Raw genomic sequence first — 21364 nt, 5'->3', positions numbered from 1 at the left:
GTACATTTCAAGGTCTATTACATTAAAGGAGGAATAAGTCCTTATGTATTTTTCCAGAACTAGGGCCCATAAATGGAAGTTTTAGAAAATCAGGTTTCAGAACAGAATACCAAAAAACATTTTTGTCCTTGTTGACTAAAAATTGCTTCACAATGGACTGAGCTCTTCTATGAACCAGTTTTCCAGAAGGGGTTGCATCATCATTTATTAAAAATGGTGGCCGGGCATGGTGAACTCTCTCAGAGACATTCTTTCTGTTCTATTGGGGGCCCGTTTCATCCAAAAAAGAAGCAGACAGAAGTTTCATTATAGAAGCCCAAGGGACTGGAGATGCTCAGTTTTATTTTTATTTATTTATTTATTTATTTATTTATTTATTTTTTTGAGACGGAGTCTCGCGCTGTCGCCCAGGCTGGAGTGCAGTGGCGCGATCTCCGCTCACTGCAAGCTCCGCCTCCCGGGTTCACGCCATTCTCCTGCCTCAGCCTCCTGAGTAGCTGGGACTACAGGCGCCCACCACCGCGCCCGGCTAATTTTTTGTATTTTTAGTAGAGACGGGGTTTCACTGTGGTCTCGATCTCCTGACCTTGTGATCCGCCCGCCTCGGCCTCCCAAAGTGCTGGGATTACAGGCGTGAGCCACCGCGCCCGGCCGATGCTCAGTTTTAAAACAATGGTGTAGAGAGATGTGGCAAAATTCAAGTGACTCCTAACCCTATAGATTGGGCTTGCTGTCAATTGTGAGAGAAAAGTGACTACTCCAGTGAGCTGATCATTTCATTCTAACTTAGAATTTAGGTGTGTGTCACAATCCAAGTTCTTAGAGCTCTGTTCATAAAAATTCTGGCAAAGTTTTCATGTCACACTTCAACTGTCACTGAGGAACTGTATTGGGGACAGATAGACATTGACCACTTGGGCCAGTGCCTGGCCACTTTCAGGTAGGAACGGAGTTTAACAATGAAATATTGAGTACTTGCTGGGTGCTAAGCACTTCACCCGTATTATCACATGAAAACCTTTCAACACCCTTATTACCGTCTTCCCAATTTACAAATAAGGAAACTAAGGCACAGAGAGATTCAGAAAGTCACCTGAGATCATACAACTGAAATTATGGGGTCAATTGAGATCATGGAGAATCCTGGATTTAAAAGATATGAATAACTATAGAATATATTTTCTTCACCAGCACACAAGCCTATTCGATTAAATACAACAGAGATATACGAAATATATCAAAGACCACGTTCCCTCTGGCTTTGACAGAGTAAATATTAATACATATCTTTTTGTTGATTCATCAGGCAAGTCATGGGCTATGTCCTTTCTCCCTTGCTGCAATTAACCTCTAGTGCTGTGAAATTCCTTTTCATGTAGAAGCTCATGGAGCTCCAACCTGGGGTATGGCAAAGAACCACTCATACACCCAAAAGTAGCCACTTATTTTACACACACAAACACATACACACACACACACACACACACACACACCCCCCACACACTGATTTGAAAGAGATGAAGACCAGAGAATCCCTGAAAATGATTGCTGAGTCAAAAATAGCTTCTGATTAGAATTCAGAAGAGAGCCCAATCTAAGGCGGAGTTGACTTCTTAACTTGCCAGAGAGTTTTTTTCCTACCCTGGGAGAAAATAAATCTAGGCCTGCAAGTATGTGGGCAAGAAGGCTACACATGACTTGAGAAGAAACTAGGAAAGGAGTGATTCATTCAAATAGAGTCTTTCTCAGGAGTAAGAAGAAAGGCTGACCTTTTCTCTGCAAGTAGATTTTAAGTGGATCTAGTTACAAGGTCCTTGTTAACCCTAAAGGTCAAGCTACTTGGCAGAAAGGCTGAACACAATCCTCACTTTTGAGTGATGTAAATGTTTACCTCCCGAATACCACCTGAACAGCAATCTTGTGGCAGGCAATATCCTCCATGCAAAGATTTACCGTAGTACCCAGCAGCACAGTATAGTTAATTAAATGACAGCTTCTCCATGACATAATATTTATGCCACCAGACCAGAAGCATTTGAAAATAAATAAGGCATCTTATTTCCATCTTATTTCCAGTTTCTTTTTCTTTTGACACTCATTTGGGTTGACTATACTCAATTCATAAACTCTATTTTTAGGGGTGGAGGGGGCATTATATTATGTGTTTCAGGAAGACCTATTAGGTTTAGTATTCTGTTGTACTTTGTGTTGAGATTTTTCGTGAATGATATTGACCAATTTTTTTTTATGATGCTTGACCGTAAGACATTCTTAGGTGTGGTAAATTCCTTATTTAATTAAAATGTTGCCCAGACTCATGCTCTCCCATAGTAATTAGATAAACGGCACAAAATAATATCTAATTGCATTTAAGAAAACAAATATTTACATGATTTTTTTCTTAAAGCAGAATCATGGTTATTCCTAGAATGTCACTCTCACTGGCTTATATTTTATTAAATTCCAGATTTTACTTGATTTTAAATGACAAAATTTTTTGCAAGATGGCTTAAACAAAAAAGGGAATTTATTGACTAACAAACTGAAGAGTCTCAGGAGACTACCCCCTTCGGATACAGTTTGGTCAAGGTGCTAAACCAATGTGATGGGGAATCTGACTCCATCTTTTGGCTTTGCTTTCCTTTATGTTGATTTGATTTGTATGTAGACTTTCTCCGTGAACTGGCAAAACAGAGTACCCATTATTTAGCAACACCCACAGAAAGAAAATCTCTCCTTCCCAGTAATTCCAGCAAAACTCAGGGATTGAGTCTCAATGTATCGATACAGTCATATGTTCATTCCTGCCTCCAAGGGGGATAAGAGATGCTAATTTCCTAATCCAGTGGGAGGGGAAGAAGTGGGTAGGTGGTGGGTTTTCAGTCCCATTCAACTACATAAGTAAGGAGTAAGATGATTTCCCAAAGAAAAATTGAGATTCTATTTCCAGAATAAAAGAAAAATAAGAGACAAACAGACAAAACCAACAATAGTTAACTCCATACAGTAGGGTGTTTTAGCAAAAGCATTTGTGAAATGCATGTACAAACCAAGCCTATCTTTTTTTTTTTCTTTCCCTGACTTTCATGATAGCAGCAGCTTTATAAGTTATAGTGGTATTTGTGGGTTATAATTTCATAATCCCTTTGAACTTGTTTTCTCATTTTATTAATAGATAAGCTTTGAACGAGGAAGAAAGGAAGGGAAAATGCAGAAAGAGTAAGTACTATACCCGCATCTACATTGACTCTGATGCGCTTATGCAAACTTTGCTTAAACTTACATCCACATTTTTTAAAGTGCCCTCTATCATGTGTGTGAAAGCAGATAAAAGTTTGAGAGCTGCTTTGAAACCTCTGGAAAATAAACCTTAGGATACCCTTACTCTGCCATAAGGTAAGCCTCCAGCCTACTAAAGATTTTTCTGGACTCTTAGTTTATGGTGTTTTGGAGTATCCTGTATTTTTTTCTTAGATTTTCAACGTATACTAGCACATTATGTAGAAATTGCCATAGATGTGATGGATATCAACTGATTATAATTTGCATAAAGATTCATGCATTGGCTGGGCACAGAGGCTCATGCCTGTAATCCCAGCACTTTGGGAGGCCGAAGTGGCTGGATCACGTGAGGTCAGGAGTTCAAGACCAGCCTGGACAACATGGTGAAATCCCATCTCTACTAAAAATACAAGAATTAGCTGGGCATGGTGGCAGGGACCTGTAATCCCAGCTACTCGGGAGGCTGAGGCAGGAGAATTGCTTGACGCCAGGAGGTGGAGTTTGCAGTGAGCCAATATCGTGCCACTACACTCCAGCCTGAGTGACAGAATGAGACTTCAAACCCCCCCCAAAAAAAGATTCATGCATTAAAATGAGGGTAGAAATAAATAATTATTTCATTGCTTTATACATGTAGTAGCCTTTTCATGGTCCTAATACAATACTATCTGGTTTAACATTGTCATAAAATGAGATAGATATTCAACATCAGAAAATTTTCCAGTTGATTATTTTAATTATGTGTTTCTTTGACATATTTTTCTAAAGTGCATTATTTTCTTTAGTAGCTGGGTCAACATACACATCTGGATCATAGACAAAAACAAATTAAATTACTATGACCAAAACCAGTGGCAGCCTCAGGGCTTATGTCTTACTCAAGTTTGTAAGGATTGTTAGCCAACAGATTAGATGACTTCAAACTCACATGTTACTAGAATTGTATCTGCTGTGGCCTCTGTCATTGCCAGATGGTCAGCTGAGGCTTCTTAGTGTTATATCTTCTTTTTTGTGGTTTCCAATTTGTTGGAGAAGGGATAATACACAATTGAGTTTGTTAGACTTTTCTCTAAAATAAGAGTACCTAGATTTCATGTGATCATGTAATGGGCTCTGTAATGAATAAGGTATAACAGTTTCAGTGCATTGGTTGCGGTTACGTTAACCCCCGCACTCTAAAATCTAAGAGAGCAGAGGCCAACTATACATTCCTAGAGCCTGATAGAGTGGCTGATATATAATCAGCACTCAATAAATATGTGTGGAATGACTGAATTTTTAGTTTGGCATTTATTCTGTCTGAAACTTATAAATGTACTTGCATATTCTTGGCTTTGTTCCAGATAGTGAAGATTTAGATAGGTGCATTCTGCAGGAACTATTACTGACAGTTCATATGAAGTGAGAAAATGTGTATAAAAACCACCTAGCTTAGTGACAGACATGTAATATAATGGGTGCTCGATAATAGTTGAATCAGCATCTTCCTCACCCAGGGTAGCCTTTAGTTTGTTTTTAAAATTTACCTGCATTGCTTACAGAATTTTTAGAGTTTGCATGATATATCAGGAAAACCAGTTAATCAGGTGTCAGAATCCCAAGTTCAAGTCCTCCCTTTCACATATTGTTTATCTGGCTATTAACATAATTTCTGTTTTTTTGTTTTTGCTTTTGTTTTTTTTTTTGAGACGGAGTCTCACTCTGTCTCCCAGGCTGGAGTGTAGTGGTACAATCTCAGCTCACTGCAAGCTCTGCCTCCTGGGTTTATGCCATTCTCCTGCCTCAGCCTCCCGAGTAGCTGGGACTACAGGCGCCTGCCACCACGCCCGGCTAATTTTTTTTTTTTTTTTTTTTGTATTTTTAGTAGAGACAGGATTTCACCGTGTTAGCCAGGATGGTCTCGATCTCCTGACCTTGGGATCCGCCCACCTCAGCCTCCCAAAGCAACATTACTTCTTTGAACCTCAGGTTCTTCATGTGTAAAACAGAAGTAATGATTCAACCTAACAACATGTATTGAACTCTAGTCAGTGTTGAGATGTACAGAATTAAAAAATGATCTATGCTTTTCTACTTCACATGGGTTCTTGTGAAATTCAAATTAAATAACCTATTATATGTAAACTATGAATCAATATTCAAAAATTAAATATTATTGGTATTATTTTTCCATGAACTCTAATGTATTTTTTGCTGCTGAAAATCATCTAAATCCATGAGATTCCCCCCTTCACTGTATTCTTCTGAGACAAATCAAAATCAGTAATATTTTCTTTTATTGAAAGTTTGTCTTTATTTGCATTTGATCTGATTTTCCCAAAGTCTAAGTTCTAGTTTGCCTTTCAATTTGTTCTATGAGATTCAGCTAAATACTTTACGAAAGTTTTGGAAATGTTAAGAATGAATATTTGCTTAGAGGATCTTGGGGAAAGGTTTGCAGCATTTTAATAAGTAGATTTGATTGATCTAGGGAATCTACTTTCTGTACTGAATTAACAAAAAGCCAAGGAATAAAGTATGGAGGGGATGATAAGTAGTTTCTTTGAGACCAGCCCCTTTCTTTCTTGGGTAGAGATTCAGGATACTCTGCTAGGTGGCCAAATTAAGCAAATAAAAACAGAAAGCAGTTAAATTTGGATTTCAGAAAAATCAATGAATAAATTTTTAGGGTTAATACTGCTGAATATTGCATGCTGTATTTTATGTGTCAACACTAGGTGAGACAGTGATTTTAAGATTCTTAGAACGCTTCTTGTCTAGTTGAAAGGGTTTATGAGTTATGACCTTCAGTCTTTCAGGAGCCTTAACAAATCTGCACCCTTCAGATGATCTTCACCTTGTTAAAATGTAGGGTAAATTTGCCAACTGGATAGAGGGGTCTGTTCTTTGACTAGGGTCATCTGGAAAGTTATCTTTGGGCTCTCTCAAGTGGTACAATGACATGACTACTGGGGCTGGGAATTTCTGATTGCTCAGCTAAGGATGACATCCAAGAGAGCTCACTCATAGGGCTGACTGTTGGGCTGGGTGGTGACCAGGACCTCAGCTGGCAGCTATGGACTCAAGTGCCTGCATATGGCCAATCCCCATGGCTTGGGCTTCTCCCAGCACAATAGCTGTGTTCCTAGAGGAAGCATCCTAAGAATGAATGTTCCAGGAGCTGAATCCTTTTCTTTTGCCTTCATACTAAAAGTCTCACTGGAGTTGGTGATACCACCAGCACCTGCTTCTTATAGATGATTGAGATTGTTATGTGGCTGGTTAAACAACTTCCAGTCTCTAGGAGAATATTTATTTCAATGACTAGGAATAGAAAGACACAGAGGAGAGATCAAAGCCTAAGATGTGACGTGAGGATTGAACAAGGAGTAGCAGAGGGACTGAGGAAGCAGGTGTCCCCCTAAAATTCATATGTTGAAATCCTAACCCCCAAGGTGATGATACTAGGAGGTGGGGATTTGAGGAGGTAATCAGGTCACGAAGGTGGAGCCCTCATGAATGGGATTGGTGCTCTTCTAAAAGAGTCCAGAGATGCCCTTGCCCCTTCTACCATGTGAGGTTATGGAGAGAAGATAAAGCAGGTCCTCACCAGACACAGTATCTGCAGGTGTCCTGAACCTGGGCTTCCCAGCCTCCATAACTGTAAGAAATTAAATGTATGTCGTTCATAAGTTACCAGTTTATGGTATTCTTTTACTAGCAGCCTGAACAGATAAGACAGCAAGTTCATAAAGCAGGTATGAACAGATAAGACAGCAAGTTCATAAAGCAGATATGTTTGAGAAATAGCCACCTCTGCTGGATCAGGGTATTAGGTAAAGTGGGAGAGTTATGGATTACATTGGATTGATACCTGCATTTTCTAGGATAATTCTGAGAATAAAGAGAACAGGTTTAAGAAATAAGTTGACCTCTGGGGAATAAAAACCAAGAACCTAGCATACATTTTTAAAAAATCTCAGTCTGCCCAAACATTGGGTCTGAAACATTAGAGGTTCATGGTTTATCCTTTTACAAATTCTCATTTGCTTTTATTTATACTTTTTTTCATTGAAGTCTATGCCTGTTTGCTTTAAAAAAAAAAAAAAAAAAAAAAAAAGGCTACTTTTACTTAAATGCATTCAAAAATGGCAATTAACCAAAGGAACTTGCCTCTTACACAGATCTTGGCTTATATCTTGAATTGTATTGTAACATTTGGTGCACTGCTATTTCCTTTCCATATTTCATGGATGTCCCACATGTAATCTGAGAGTCCCAAAGGCACTTGGGAGCCTGAGTGAGTATAAATCCCACACTACTGAGGTTTCAAATCACAAGTTCTTAACATGCTTAAGACACACTGTATGTACAGAAAATGTTTGATTGAAGCTCACTATGATTATAGGTTAGCCCCAGAGGTTACTTTTAGTTAAATAAGTATTAGATCTGTTAGAAGGGCACCTTTTCCAACCACAACATAGCTGCCTGCTGAGCAAAGCAGTTGGTAGCTAGAAAAGCAATGAATAAGAACATATTCTGCCTGTTGCTATGAAATGTGAAAGGAGGTAGCTGATAGCAATTTGCTCCAAGAGACTTTGAAGAATAGAAAGGTCAAGTAGCTCAACTTTATTTTTAGGTTAAAATGAAACTGAGTTGTTTCTCAAAGCTTAGTCTAGTGGGGAAATGTAACAAGAGGGAAAAATGAGATTGTATTGTCCATCTACTGACTGAAAAGTCAGGCGGTGCTCTTAGGGTCTGCCACTGTATCAGAATTGACAGTTTCACCAATAGCATTCAGTATTGGGGCCTGGAAAGTCACTTGCAAGGGAGAGAAAGGTAATAAGAGTGTGTATTTCACTAAAGTAGAGTACAGGTGGCCCTGGAAAATAGTAAACTAAAACTGGTCATCAGTGAACAATGTATACATCTGTGAATGTGGGCTGGCCATTACCAACTAAAAGAAAGTTTTACTTGGAAAATGGGGATTAGGGATGCAAAAGAATTACTCTCATAATGAGCAAAGAATCAGTTTGATGCCATAGAGAATACAGGTCTAAATAAATCTGTCCTAAGATGGCATTTCTGAACAACCATTGAGATGGATACTAATGCCTAAATATTTAATCTTCAGTCTCCTTCCCTGTAAACTAGTCTTGATACTGGAGCCATTCAGATATGCTGGAAAACTAAAGTGAATCTTTACTACAGGAAATGTTGCTTTAACCTTGTCACATTATTGCAGCAGAAAGAGGAGTGATTCATTGATAGATATTTGAAACTTCAGTTACCAGTCTTCCCTCACTTAAAGAAAAATAACTCATGAGCTTTATCTGACTCAATTCGTAGACTGTCTTTGTTTATCTCCCAGAGAAGATCAAACTCTTCTTTATTCCTGTGAGTTTGAGGCCAGCTTATCATAACCAGCAAGGTTTGTTTCTATGCAGCCAAATCCTGGCGTTCTCCAAGAAGTCGTTCTGATAATATTTTTGCTCTCATCAGATTACTGTTTTAAAGCATTCAGAGGGATTCCATTTCTTTTCTATCTCCCTTTCCCGTCTCAGCAAGAGTTTTTTAGCAGCTTCATTAAGGTATTCATTTTTCCAAACATCAGGCCCCATGAAGAAGTTTTCTGGGTTGGAACTTCACAGAGCAGAGGCAGATTAGCTGACATTTTTAGAGTTTGAGATGAAAAATTAAGGAAGCACGCTACAACAGAAAGAAGAGCAAATACATCACAATCCTTTTCAATACTGCTCTAGGTCTTAAAAAGGTGAATCACTGAAACTTCACCAGCATCACAACTAGTTATAAACAACATTGTCCATGGGTGACACTCAAAATACTGAACCACTGAGATGGCCTGAGCACTGAGTTGAAGCTGACTCTTCAAGGTGCCACTATGCACTGGGTGTTGACCTTTGAATGCTGGATCTAGGGTGTCCAGGTGGGGTGTTGAACTTGGGTACATATTTTAACAATTTAAGCAACTCTGATGGCTGTAACTGTGTTTACCTGAATCATATTAGTCCATATTCATATTATTCCTGTTTATCCCATGCTGCCCCCCCAAATTGTTTATTACCAGACACAACAGGAAACAAATATGAGTGTATAATCTAGATTCTGTGCCTTTGTTGTGATTTTCTTATGTGATTGTACAATTTACTTAATCTCTTCGTATCTTAGTTCCCTTTGCATAAGATAATATTTTCCCACCCTAAGTCAAGGTATTGTGAAAATACAATGATAGTGAAAGTTTTCTGAAGGAAAGTCTGTCATCTAAAATTATTTTTGTAACTCTCTAGAATTGTTTGTCATTAAAAAGTTATTTAGGAATTTTTGTCACGTAACTTTCCTAACATAGTCCATTAAAAATGCCTACATACAAATTCAGCTGGATTTAGATTTTTTTAAAAAGGTCTACTTGTTATCATCAATATCATTATTATATTCTGTGTATATTTAGATATCTTCAGTTTCTAATAATATTATGAAGAAAAGTTTATGCTCACTTTTATCACTATCACCAAATCAAGTTTTGTTTTTGTTTGTTTGTTTTGTTTTGTTTTGTTTTTTGAGACACAGTCTCACTCTGTCACCAGGCTGGAGTGTAGTGGCGTGATCTTGGCTCACTGCAACCTCCACCTCCTGGGTTCAAGCCATTCTCCTGCCTCAGCCTCCCGAGTAGCTGGGACTACAGGCGCACACCACCATGCCCAGCTAAGTTTTGTATTTTTTAGTAGAGACGGGGTTTTACCACATTGGCCAGGATGGTCTCGATCTCTTGACCTTGTGATCTGCCCACCTCAGCCTCCCAAAGTGCTGGGATTACCGACGTGAGCCACTGTGCCTGGCCAAATTAAGTATTTTTAAGTAGGTTAAAAACATACTCTACTGTGGCTTTTGTCACTAAAACAACTACAAAACCCACAGTTACTGATGTTGGCCTCTGAGGGTTAAAATATATTTGGAATCCAGGAACTTATAATACAAGGATGTGTTAGGTTGTTGCAAAAATAATTGTGTTTTTTGCCATTACTTTTAATGGCATAAACCACAATTCCTTTTGCAACAACCTAATGAATAAATACTATGTATATGCAGACACCTGTAACCTGTATATTAATTGAGACATAACTTGTAATTATCAACACCGCACCTTAAATTAATTAGTGAATATAAAATACATACATGTACATATGAATACATTCTATTATCATGCACATCTGAGGACAACATATAATTTCACAATTCAGCCACTTCTTCAGCAGGGAAATGTAAGAAAAACACATTTGCATTAGCAACAAAACTTAAAGCTTTAGTTGATAAAAGAATGAAAAGTAAAACATGTACTGAGAGAGATAAACCTGCTTCTCTATCATATCCTTTAGTGGCTTAGGAAAGGTTTCTGTGGGAAGAAAAGGTTGTGGGAATTTGGTTGCACATTGCAAAGGATGATTTATGAAAGTTCGATTACAGAGTGACCCCATCTGTGGTGTCTGCCAAGAACCAAATGTGAGTGTCTTTGGTAGAGTAGAACAAAAAGCATTTCTAAATGAACACTGAGCTTCAAAACAAAGAGCAATATCACAAGAGGCTGCCAAATACAAGTGTCCTGAAAGGGAATTATAATTAAATATATCTAAACAGAATTCTAAATACAACATACAAGGTCATTCTAATGAGAAGGTAACCCAGGCATTCACAAAGAATGACAAAGATACTAAGAATGTAGGTGTCTGGAATTGCATTGCATATGAAGGTTTATGTAAAGGCTAAAAAAGTAAGTGTCAGAAGAAAAGATGGAATTCATCTCCCATTCTAATTTTATTGTCACGACAGCAGTTGTGCTGCCACTCAAAGGCTCAGAGATCTGCCCTCGCTTCTGCATTGTTGATACCTGCAAGCAATGGTGTATAATCAGAACTAACATTTTACAAGTCTCCAAAGTTTCTGTCAAAGAGAAACAATGGATGGTTTATTGATTGGCAGGTTAGGAGGGGTAGACCCAGAAAAAAGACACAAGAGCAGAAATTTGCCCTGAGAAATGTCTATCCTCCACCTTAGTCTGTCCTTTGCCACACAGCAAATAGCTCATGATGTTGTGAGAATCCAGGCATGAATCAAGATGCAGGACTTCAGCTGGGCACAGTGGCTCATGCCTGTAATCCCAACACTTTGGGAGGCCAAGGTAGGCAGATCACAAGGTCAGGAGATCGAGACCATCCTGGCTAACACAGTGAAACTCCGTCTCTACTAAAAATACAAAAAATTAGCCAGGCGTGATGGTGGATGCCTGTAGTCCCAGCTACTCGGGAGGCTGAGGCAGGAGAATGGCATGAACCTGGGAGGCAGAGCTTGAAGGGAGCTGAGATCGCACCACTGCACTCCAGCCTGGGCAACAGAGCGAGACTCTGTCTCAAGGAAAAAAAAAAAAAAAAAAAGAGAGATGCAGGACTTCAATTCCAATTCCATTTATGCAGTCAATTTCCTCCATGACATGCACAAATCATTTCCTCTGCAGTTCCACCTAACTGTCTATAAAATGAAGATAATGGTGCATATTTTCACACTTTGGATTGTAACCAACAGATGCTTAACAGATTCTTTTAGGTGAACAAGCCTGATACAAACAGTGACATAGACTTTAGCAGTGTTTAACTATAATTTTAGTGAAGCTAATTCAATAGACACATTTGCGTTTATATCCTAGAAGCTCATATGCATAAAATGCAACATAATTTTTTGACCTCCATTCATTTTTCCCACACTGCTTCAGCTCCCTTAAAAAGCAGTTTTTGGCCAGGTGCAGTGGCTCATGCCTGTAATCCCAGCACTTTGGGAGGCTGAGGCAGGCGGATCACAAGGTCAAGAGATTGAGACCATTCTGGTCAATGTGGTAAAACCTGGTCTCTACTGAAAATACAAAGATTAGCTGGGTGTGGTGGTGTGTGCCTGTAGTCTCAGCTACTTGGGAGGCTGAGGCAAGAGAATTGCTTAAACCCAGGAGGTGGAGGTTGCAGAGAGCTGAGATCGTGCCACTGTACTCTAGCCTGGCAACAGAGACAGACTCCGTCTCAAAAAAAAAAAAAAAAAAAAAAAAGCAGTTTTCAAAATAATTACATCATGTAAGTGTTTGTATCAGATAAATGCTATAATAATACAATTTACTGAGTACTTACCACGTGCTAAGCACAGTTTTAGGCATTTTACACCTGTTACTTATTAATCTACAAAATAACCCTATGGTTAATGCTAATTTTATCCCCTTTTTATATTTAGACAAACCTGTCAAAAGCAGATAAACAAATTGCCCTAGAAGTATTGGTTTTCTATTGCCATGGAATAAATTAGCATAAGTTTAACAGCATAACATGGTATTTATTTATTAACTTATAGTTTCTGTGGGTCAGAAGTCCAGGCATATCTCAACCGGCCCTTTGCTCGGAGTCTTACAAGACTGTAATCAAGTTGTTAGTTGAGCTGCATTCTCATCTGTAGGCTCAACTGGGGAAGAATCTGTTTCTATGCTCCTTTAGGTTGCTGGCAGAAATCGTATCTTTGCAGTTATATGGTGAAGGACCCTGCTTTTTGCTGGCTATTGGCTGGAGGTCACCCTAGGGTCCTATAGGCTGCCAGCAGTTCCATGTGGGCTTCTCCAACACAAAGCCATTTATTTCATTTATTTCATCAAGCCTGAAAGGAGAGTGTCTCACCTCAAGGAAGGTCCACTCCCTCTTTTAAAGGCTGTTCACCTGATAAAGTCAGGCCTGCACAGAGCACTCTCCCTTTAACTCATAACCAATTAATTTTGGAGGTTAATTATATCTGCAAAACCTTTTCCCCTTTGCCCTCTTCCATTGGGTAGAAGCAAGTCACAAGCCCCATCCATACTCAAGGGGATAGGGTACACAGAGGCATGAACAATATGAGGTGGGAATTACTGGAGGTCACCCAGGGTGTTTCTGTGATACTAGGTTAGTGCTCCTCAAACTTTAATGTACCTACAAATTATCCAAAGATTGTGTTAAATGCAGATTCTGATACAGTAGGTCAGGGATGTGGTCCGAGAATCTACGTTTCCAACAAGCTCCTACATGATGCTAATGCTACTGGCTCGTCTGGGAACCACCAAAACTCCATAAAGTTGGGACTGGAACCAGTAGTTTCAGCTCCAGGCAGATACTCTTAACCACTTCCCCTATACTTGTCAAATCTCCCTGGACTTTATCTAAGGTTTTTATCAGTAAGGGATATAGGTTTTTTTTGTTCTGCATTTATCCTAAGGTAGTTAATGTAGTTGACAACTGATTGATTGTTTCTTTTCACATTTATGGGGTGTTTTTGTTGTTTTGTTTTGTTTTGTTTTTTTGAGATAGAGTCTAGCTCTGTCACCCAGGCTGGAGTGCAGTGGCGCCATCTCAGCTCACTGCATGTTCCGCCTCCCGGTTTCACATCATTCTCCTACCTCAGCCTCCCAAGTAGCTGGGACTACAGGCGCCCACCACCACGCCCAGCTAAGTTTTTGTATTTTTAGTAGAGACAGGGTTTCATTGTGTTAGCCAGGGTGGTCTTGATCTGCCGACCTTGTGATCCACCCGCCTCCCCCTCCCAAAGTGCTGGGATTACAGGTGTGAGCCACCACACCCAGCCTATGGGGTTTTACAGAACAAGCTTTGCCACAGGCAATGTGGCCTTTGAATCAAAGCTCAGGCATTCTCCAGCTGGACCAGAGGTCCTCTAGCTCCTTCCTCAGGCAAGTGACCATCTGCCCTGGGCTAGGTAACACTCCCTAGGGGGAAGATTTGCCTGTTCTAGAGGCCCCACGTTTTACCTGCTGAGGAGTATTAGACAAGTGTCTAGGCCGTCATCTCCTTTCGCTAGATGGAAGAAGTTTCTTCTTCTTTTCAAATTTATTTTTCATTGTATATATTTGAGATGTATGTACAACATGATGTTTTGACATACATATAAATAGAAAAATGATTACTAGAGTCAAACAAATTTACATATTCATCAAAAGAAGTTTCTTCTTGTTTTATAAATTGGGTCTCCTAGGGACTTTTCATTCGACCTAAGTGTTTTTACCAGAGAAATATTTCCTTTTTTTTTTTTTTTTTTAAGAAAATAAAAGAAGCGAAGATTTTAAACACTAGTTGGCTTTTGAAGAGAATAAATATTTACTTTGAAGAAAAGACTTATGAGGACTTAAAACATCTTCATTAACTAGCTACAAATAGCTCCTCCCTGGAGTTTATGTAGGGGTTAGAAGTCATTCTCACCAAAAGAGTAAGGAAAGGTTGAATCAAAGTTTCCTTTTCAGTAATCTTTCCCAGATAGGAAGCTGTTATCTGTCTTCTTTTAAAAGTGCTGCTTATACCCTTGCAACTTAAATTTAGCTCTGAGGCAGCCTCTCCTTTCTCCTTGTGGGGTACAAGTGGTGCTAAATGGCAGACAGATGTTAACAAAGATAACTTCCCACACAGCTTCCTTTGACTCTTTAAGGAAACTCCAATCTCTATTTTTTAAGAAAATTACAAGATAAGCCTGTCAGGGGCCTCTGAAATTAACATAATTCAGACCTCCTGCCAGTGTCCTAAATCCTAAAATAGTGAATTTCCAATTGTCTGCTAGCAAGCTGCAAGGCTTTCAAAGCAAAGCAGCATTCCCAGATTGGAGTAAACCCCCAACACTAACCTGAGCATTGGGAACTTGAAGGCAGAGGAACCAAGATAAATGCCTCCTTGTATAACTTGTATAACTACACATTGAAAAGCTGGAGTCCTCCTGGTCTCTACTGTTAGAGATTGCTAACCACAATGAAATAATATCACATATTTATTGAGCTGCCCTAGGAACTTTACGTTCCATGCCTCATTTAATCTTTACAACAATCCTGTCAAATGTTTATTTGCAGCTCCCATTTTGATGGACAACTCAAGCAGAGAGAAGTTAAGTAACATGCCCAAGGTCACACAGCTAGCAGCTAGGCAGAATTCGATCCAAAGTCAACCTATAGTGCTTTTAAAGAAGACTAAACACACAATAAGATGCTAAAAGAAAGAGGACACTTGCTTTCTTCTGAAGTGGCTGAATGGTGTTCCCCTAAAAGACATGTCCATGTTCTAACTCCTGGATTCAATGAATGTGACTTCATTCAGAAAAAGGGTCATTTTGGATATAATTAATTGAAGAATCTCAGGATGAGAATATCCTGGACTATCTGGCTTGGCCCTAAATTCGATGACACGTGTGTCTGTAAGATAAAGGCAGAAAAAGATCTGACTTTGACAGAAAAGAAGACACAGACACAGAGGAGATGATCATGTAAAGACAGAGGCAGGGATTGGAGTGATGCTGATACAAGCCAAACAGGCCTGGAGCCACCAGGAGGTGGAAAAGAACCAGAAAGCCTTCTCCCCTAGAGCCATCAGGGGGAGCATGGCTGGGCTGACACCTTGAGCTTCTGGTTTCCAGAACTATACAACAATAAATTTCTGTTTTCAGCCACTAAATATTTGGTAATTTGTTATATGCAGCCTTAGCAAACTAATATACTCATGCACCTCTTGTTTCCATCACTGACTAACCACATATAAGACCATGGTCCCATGAGATTAGAACACATCCGAACATTTCCTGTCACCTAGTGATATTCTAACCATTGCAATGTGTCTGGAGTTGGTTCCTTCCAGTGGGTTCTCAGTCTCACTGACTTCAAGAATGAAACCACGGACCTTCATGGTAAGTGTTACAGCTCTTAAAGGTGGGACAGAACCAAAGAGTGAGCAACAGCAAGATTTATTGTGAAGAGCGAAAGAACAAAGCTTCCACAGCATGGAAGGGGACACAAGTGGGTTGCCACTGCTGGCTGGAGTGGCCAGCTTTTAGTCCCTTATTTGTTCCTGCCCACGTCCTGCTAATTGATCCATTTTACAGAGTGCTGATTGGTCCATTTTACAGAGTGCTGATTGGTGCATTTACAATCCTTTAGCTAGACACAGAGCACTGATTGGTGCATTTTTACAGAGTGCTGATTGGTGCATTTACAATCCTTTAGCTAGACACAGAGCACTAAAAAGAAAAGTTCTCCAAGTCCCCACTCGACCCAGGAAGTCCAGTTGGCTTCACCTCTCAATCCCCCCTTTAAACAGGACACTCCAACTGCTGTTGGGAATTGGGCGATGACCGCTTTAGCTACTTTCTGCTGGATGGGAGCGAAGAAGGGGCCCTGCAGTTATAGTGTCCTCCAGAGGGGAACTCTTTAGGCTAGTCAAAGGACCCGTGGGTTGATCCAGGGGTCCTTGGTAGAAGTTGTTAGTTGTGCTCATTTGGGGTTCTATTTGTAAGACCATCTGTAGCTTGATGGCCTCAATCCTAGAGGAAACAAATTTGACAAGGAGGGCCTGAATACAGGGCCTAAAGGCGAGTAATAGCAAGATGGCTGTCACGGGACCTAGAAAGGGGAGAAGCTATGTCACCCAACTCCAGAGGTTGGTATAAGAGTTTGAAAGGCGTTGTCTGATTTCTGAAGCCTTTTCCTGTAAATGCCAGGTGGCATCTCATACTATCCCTGACTGGTTAGTGTAAAAACAACACTCTCCCCCTAAGAAGGTACAGAGTTTGCCTTTCTCAGCAGTGAGGAGGTCTAGGCCTCAGTGGTTTTGGAGAGTCACTGCTGCCAAAGAGTCTGTTTGGGATTGTAGAGTAAGGATAGATTTCATTATTTCCTGTAAACTGTCTGAGAAATCCTTTGAGGGTGTGTGGTAGTAGGATAATGAAGTAGATAAACTGGCTATTCCTGTTCCTGTAGCAGTAGCCATTCCTAACCCTGTAAATAAGGGTATTAGTTGTATGGCTCTGTGCTGACGGACTTGAGCTTTGAGGGGGACTGATAGGGTTTGATTTCCTGGGGCAACGTTAATGTTGGGACTTAGGAAGACTAAGGTGCAGGTGCCTGTCCAGTTAGTGGAGAGGCAGATATAGGTTGACGTTCCACATAAGAAAAATATGCCTTGGCTGGGTAGACAGAACTGGTTGTGTATGTTAAAAAGGTATGTGAGTTTGTTGTTTTAATTTTCCCATACTCCTAGAGTACTTGCCAAGGTAGCTCTGGTGAGCGGCTGGAAAGAGGTGTTGGGAGCAAACTGAGTGGCTCCCTGTGTTCTATTTTCCCACTGGAGAAAAAACCATTTTGTATCTAGTAGGAAGCATTCAAGAGAGTGACTGGAAGAGGGGATGAGAAGGAATTCACTAGTGGTGGGGGCGCTGTTGCAGGGGGTGCAGGGGTGAATGGTCATGCAGGGAGTATGTTTGCCATTACAAACTTGGACTGTTTGTTAAGCAGGGAGGAGGTGATGAGTCTAAGATCTTGCAGTAATCTCCACTGACCATTCGGTTTTTGTACTCCTTGAATTGGGGTGTTGCAGGGACTGCTGCATTTTCTTACTAAGCCTTGAGCTTTTAAATGTCTAACAATATCCTGTAATCCTTTATGAACTTCAGGCCTTAAGGAATATTGCCTTTGATAAGGAAAAGTGGTGGGGTGTTTTAGCCTGATTTGAACTGGATGGGCATTTTTTGCACTTCTGAATTGTCCTTCCAAAGCCCAGACTTCAGGGTTGATTCCCTCCTCAAGCAGGGGACTACAAATGGGCAACTTGTTCCCCATATTCATGTAGATAATGGCTCCAGCTTTAGCTAATATGTCCTTCCCTAATATAAGGGTATGGGACTTTAAGGCATAACAAGAAAGGCATGTGAAAAAAGCAAAGTCTCCCAATTACAATGGAGGAGGCGGGAGAAATACCTGGTTACAGATTGTCCCACGATCCCCCAGATGGTAACGGACCTTGAAGACAGCTGTCCAGGACAAGAGATTAACACTGAGAAAGTTGCAGCAGTGTCCAGGAGGAAATCAACTTCCTGGCCCTCAATGGTTAAACGTCCCCAAGAATCAATGAGGATGATGACATGAGCTGACACTTGCCCTGGGCACCCTCAGTCCTGTTGTTGGATCATCTGGTTGGGGGCTCCTGGCCCAGAGAACCTTTGTCCTCTGGGGCAGTGTGCCCTCCAGTGATTGCCTCAGCATAGTGGACATGGGCCATGGGGCAGCTTGTTTTTTGTTGGTCAATCTTTTTTTTTTTTTTTTTTTTGAGACAGAGTTTCACTCTGTCGCCCAGGCTGAAGTGCAGTGGTGCGATCTCGACTCACTGCAAGCTCTGCCTCCTGGGTTCATGCCATTCTCCTGCCTCAGCCTCCAGAGTAGCTGGGACTACAGGCACCCGCCACCATACCTGGCTAATTTTTTGTATTTTTAGTAGAGACGGGGTTTCACCATGTTAGCTAGGATGGTCTCGATCTCCTGACCTCATGATCCGCCCGCCTTGGCCTCCCAAAGTGCTGGGATTACAGGCGTGAGCCGCCGAGCCTGGCCTGGTCAATCTTTTTTAAGGTGTCCTTGCAAATCACATTGGTAACAAGCCCTACCAGGTGATTGGCCTGCTCCATTTTCTGTCCTCTCTGAACCACCAAGGTTTGTTTGTCTGAGGGCCATGACTAAGGCTGCAGTCTTTCTCTGATCTCACTTTTCCTTTTTGGCTTGTTCCTCTTGGTCCCTATTATAGGACACCGAGGTTGCCAGGTTTAATAATGCCTCCAGATTTTGTTCAGGGCCCAGGGCTTGCTTTTGGAGCTTTCTCCTGATATCTGCAGTTGATTGGGTAATAAACTCATCTTTTAGGATCAATTGACCCTCAAGTGAGTCAGGTGACAGGGGAGTGTATTATCTTAAGGCCTCCTGTAGCCGCTTGAGGAAGGCAGAAGGATTTTCTTCCTTTCCCTGAGATATGATGGACATCATTGAATAATTCATGGGCTTTTTCCTAATTCTCCCTAGTCTTTTTAGAACACAGGTCAGCAGATGTTTATGACTCCAGTCCCCATGATCTGAGTCTAGATCCCAGTGGGGATCCATACTGGGGATGGCTTGCTGACTGCTTGGAATTTGTCCCTTTCTTGGGTTTTCATTCTATCATTTACTTGGCTAAGATACCAGGTATCTCCAAACTCTTGGGCTGCAGCTAAAGCTGCATTCTTTTCATTAAAAGCCAGGGTTTGATCTAACAATAGCATGACATCTCTCCAAGTGAGGTCAAAGGTTTGCCTAGACCCTGTAGGACATCTATATACCTATGAGGATCATCTGAAAACTTCCCCAGATCTGCCTTGATCTGCTTTAAATCAGAGAGGGAGAAGGGGACATATACCCAGGTTGGGCCAAATTTCCCTTCCCCTACAGCTTGAAGGAGACATAACCGATAGCCCTGGGGTTTTTGTAGTCCCTTGGAGATTTCTTTGCATGTTTCCTTCTGGGCAGGGGAGATTAGACGAGGCTTATCATTAATAGAAAGGGGAGCTATAGCTCCCCTTGCTAGGATGCTAGGATATGGGGGTAAGCTAGGATATGGGGGTATGCTAGGATATGGGGGTAAGCTAAGTGGTCCTCCTGTGGAATGTAAATTGCAAGCTTTGCATAGTTGTGGATTCTCCTTCAATGAAAAGAAAGCTTGGACATAAGGTATTTCACTCCATTTGCCTTCCTTCTTACATAAAAGGTCAAGCTGCAGGATAGCATTGTAATTTATACTTCCCTCAGCTGGCCATTTTTCCCCATCAGAGAGAGAATATTGGGTCCAGGCCATAGTGTGGAAAAAAAAATGAGCCACTTCTTTTTCAGGGTTCGTGGGTCAAATTGGTCCCAATGGCTTAGGATGCATTTCAAGGGAACCCACAACGGTCCCTTGACCCTGTTGATCAGAATAGTTGTGCTCACTGACGCAGCAGCAGAAACCCCTTTTGTCCAAGAACCTGCAATGGTCCCTGGACCCTGCTGATTAGAATAGTTGTGTTCACCTCACCGATGCAGCAGCAGAAACCATAATTTTCCTCTTAGACCACAAAGAGGATGGAGGAAGGTCGGATTTATTGGCTTTTACTGACACATTCTCGAAAACCTGCCAGAGTCCTGTTAGTATTGGGACCTTACCCCTATCCTATAAAGATGTTATTTCCCAAAAATGAAGTGGAGGGCCACACCCTGAGGGAGCAAAGGGATCTCCAGGGTTGGAAGAGTGGTGCCTTTTGTCCTCACTTCTCATCATATGAATAGGAAGGATATCATTTCTGAGGCTCCCCATATCTTAGCTTCAGGAATAGCTTTTGTTAGGCCTGTTAGTCTGACGAGGGATCCTAAAATTCCAGATAGTCCCTGCCCGCCCCCCCCCCCCCTCCTCTGGCCACCAGGGCTTTGGGCAAAAATTATGTCTTTCTGGCTGGTGAACCTGGGTGCCTAAAGAAGGAAACACAGTCCTGAAGTTTATACTAGAAATCATTCTTATAGGATAAACTAGAAAACACCATAGACAGGGAGTGGTTTTTAGAAGTGGAACTAGCCTCAGAGAAGAGAGGCAGGAGGAAGTTGTCTGACAGGTATTAGGACCCAGGAGGCAAGGGTCAGGATAGATAGGATAGATGGAAGAGTCTTACTTGGGTGACATGACTTTGAGAGTTCCACTCATGGCTACAGGTCAACCAACTTTTTGTGGGGACCCTAGAGCTGAATGGCATTCCTCTCTGTCTACCCTCAGCTCAGCCCAGAAGTACAGGAGAAGTGGAAGCTGATTCCAGGCAAACCAACGCTCCCAACTCCGAAGAGTCAGAGGTTGTTAGAGAGTCCCTTCCCAAAAAGTCTGACACCCATGTCTTTAGTCCGGCAGCCACACTGGTCATTTTAACTGGCCAACAGGTGCCCGGTATTTAGCCCCTGAATTCTAAGGAAAAATAGAACAGAATAGCAAGTGAAAGAGGTCCGATGGTACTCACTGCTTGGCGATAGTCCCATTTGGGTCACCAAGATATGTCTAGAGTTGGTTCCGTCTAGTGGGTTCTTGGTCTCACTGACTTCAAGAATGAAGCCGCGGACCTTCATGGTGAGTGTTACAGCTCTTAAAGGTGGCATGAGCAACAGCAAGATTTATTGTGAAGAGCGAAAGAACAAAGCTTCCACAGCATGAAAGGGGACACGAGTGGGTTGCTG

General features: G+C 41.2%; 1 long non-coding RNA gene across 1 annotated transcript; it reads left to right on the top strand.

The window, feature by feature from the left end:
• The first annotated feature begins 854 nt into the window (after positions 1 to 854).
• LOC103887035 lies at positions 855 to 15286 on the top strand. Its single transcript, XR_650955.4, has 3 exons — positions 855 to 940; positions 3176 to 3219; positions 15182 to 15286. It is a non-coding gene; the product is annotated as an uncharacterized LOC103887035 (long non-coding RNA).
• Positions 15287 to 21364: the final 6078 nt, after the last annotated feature.

This window comes from Papio anubis, chromosome 8, assembly GCF_008728515.1.
Source record: "Papio anubis isolate 15944 chromosome 8, Panubis1.0, whole genome shotgun sequence".
NCBI classification, from domain to species: domain Eukaryota; kingdom Metazoa; phylum Chordata; class Mammalia; order Primates; family Cercopithecidae; genus Papio; species Papio anubis.
Note: the sequence above shows the minus strand (reverse complement) of the source record. Positions and strands in the feature narration are given on the sequence as shown.